Source organism: Sparus aurata, chromosome 8 (genome assembly GCF_900880675.1).
Source record: "Sparus aurata chromosome 8, fSpaAur1.1, whole genome shotgun sequence".
NCBI lineage: Eukaryota > Metazoa > Chordata > Actinopteri > Spariformes > Sparidae > Sparus > Sparus aurata.
Window position 1 is genome coordinate 25471677 of NC_044194.1, and position 2860 is coordinate 25474536.

Sequence of the window (2860 nt, forward strand, 5' to 3'; positions counted from 1 at the left end):
AACTGACAAATCATCATAATAAGGAGTCTTAATAGAATGAGGAACCAGGCACAGTAGTTGCTGCAACTATTGCAACTTTATCTGCTCATGAACTTGTTCTTGAAAGAGTTAAGTGTGTTGTTAATTTATTTCTTCATGCCATTCCAGTTTTAACATCAAAACACCATAAAATGTTGGTAAATCCCTCAAGCAAAAGTCAGGCATCTGCAGACTTGAGGATAGTGTGCATAAGAGGCTTGAGTCCACTGGCAGTCCTCGAGCGCTTTCACAGCAGGACAGTCCTGAGATCTCCTGGACTTTCTGGGGAGTGCCTCAAGGTCGTTTACGTGTGCACACTGGGACATGTGAGCATGAATGATGCATGACTTGTCATTGAAAACAACCCCTAAACTCTGATTTTTTACATATGGTATACATACATCAGGTAAGGGGGAGGGTCAGCAGTGGTCAGCATGTGGAAGAATCAAACAAAATTTGTAGCTCCAGTGAACTCATCGGTGTGCGCTGACACACTCTCTATGTTCGACCAAGCTTCCTCTGTTGCTCCTGTAGCACCAGATGGTCGGTCAGTTGCAATCATATGTTTGAAAGATATGGAGTGACGTTTGACCTTTAGAATTTATTCTGGCACTGAGATGAAAATGATGATTTTGGGGCGTATCTTTTATTTTCTTTTTTTTTTTTTTTTTACCACTGTGGCAAACAACACCACATATTATCCTGGGATCTATTTGTCATGTGTCATCTCTCAATAGCCAAATCCACTGGCTGTTTATCTGTGGTTTATTGATCAATCTCTCTGCCTAAGTGACTGGTTGTCTGGCTGGTTGGTTTATATATTAATTGAATGATAAAGTCAGCCAGCAGAAGACGACTGGTTCATCGGGCTGGCTGCCTGGAAGTGCAAGTGAAGGACTGACTATATAATCAGTTGTCTTATTTGCCTGTTACACTGAATATTATCTCTAGGTATCAGGCCCTCTAATGATGATCTCATTCAGGGCTGTTCAGTAACTTTGCAGCCAGTTGAGCATTCAATTGTTTTTATAGACTAGAGCAATGATTCTGTGTGTCCTCCCTTCTGCCGGAGTATCTCACTATCATCTGCTGGCACCCATCCCGGCACAGGCCCTCTTTGATGAAACGCTTTGCCCTGCCACAAACAAACAAACACAGGCTGATTGAAGTTTGTTATGGTGCTCGAAATAAACCTCAGTCACTCCCTTCAGATCTGTTGCTATGGTTAACCTTGTCAAGCTAGGCTTCAGGCGATCATGTAGATGCGCCGATACATTTTCATTTATATTTCCACATAAAAATAGGGTGAGGCGTGCAATGATGGGTTTTGAAATAGGAATTTAAATGAATTCATATTTAAGCAGGTGTAACCTTGAAGCAGGCAACTTCAAAGCCCGAGCCTGTAGGCCTAAACATTTCCAGCTTGCGTGGAGACAGCAGGATGTTTACCGCTGCTGTCAGTGTTATGTATGCATGTGACTTACCTTTGAAAAAACCTTGACAGTATATCTTGGCTTATGGGCTCTCTACCTCACTGATAGAGTGCATGAATTAATTAATTAGCTAATGTGAACATTGTTTGCCTGTTTCTTCCCTCCTACCTGCCTTACAGTAACTCTGAGTCATGCAGGTTCAAATGCTTAAATCCTGCACATGGAAAGATGCAGTACTTAAATCAAGGCTTGTGTAAGTTGCATGCTGCTCCTGTCGCACATTTGAGAGGTAGAGTTTCCCTGCCTTGCACTTCTTCAGGCAGTACTACAAGTGCTAGTAAGGGCCGCATTTTGTGGTGTCTAGTCTAGTTGTGACTGTGAGTGAGCGACAGAGATGAGAGCAGTGTTTCTTACTTATTTTCCATCCCAATGAACGGTGGCGATTATAAACAAAAGTGCTGCAACCTGTCAGGGGAAATACACATTGCAATTATGGCAGAGAAAAGACGCTCAGAAAACCTTGTTAAGATCTAATAAGCCCAAGGTTCTTTCTTGTTTGCCGTTTTTTTGTCAAGGCGAAGTATTATGACCACAAAACACCCAAATTAAATAAAACTGGAAGAAAAACCTGAAAAACACAGATATTGTATGCATAATTTTTTACATTCTCCTTCGTCTGTCAGGTGGGTGGATTACACTGCTGTAATTTAATGCTGCATGCAGTTAAGAAGCAGCAACTGTAATGATTGCAAATGTATACTAATTAAGAATTACACACAGCAATTTAGCATGGCCTGGCTCTGGCAGTGGAGCCACAGCATCTGGAGCGGTGCTATTGTGATGCAGCTGCAAATCCACCTGTGCTTCACATGCATAAGGACATCTGGCCGCAACCAAGTGAACTGCATGCACCAGTGGCTGCTGCCCACTGGTACTTGCAGATGGCAGTGGAGGAACGTCAGCTCAACTGTATGGACCTGACTGAACATATTTCACCCACCCAATATTTTGTTCAGATATCGATAGTCTCCAGGGGATGAATTCTCTTGACTTGGTGATCCTAACCTTCTCTGTTGTACCTCTAGTAGAATGAGTTTTCACTTTTGCTTTGAATATCAATGTCTACTATATGGATTGGGTCAACATTTTATATAGACAGTCATGCCTCCCAATATTTGAATCCCAATGACTTGTGATACCTTTTTTTCAAAGATCCCTGAATCAATTTCGTGATTTGTGGATCTATTTTATATAACTTGTGCTTACTTTTTCTAACATATAAATGTAATTACCATAAATGGAACCCTAAAAGGAATTAGCAACGCAACCACAACATTATTATCTTAACAAACAATCACTATTACTCAACATGTTTAACATAAAATGACTTGAGGTCATACTTGCAGGCA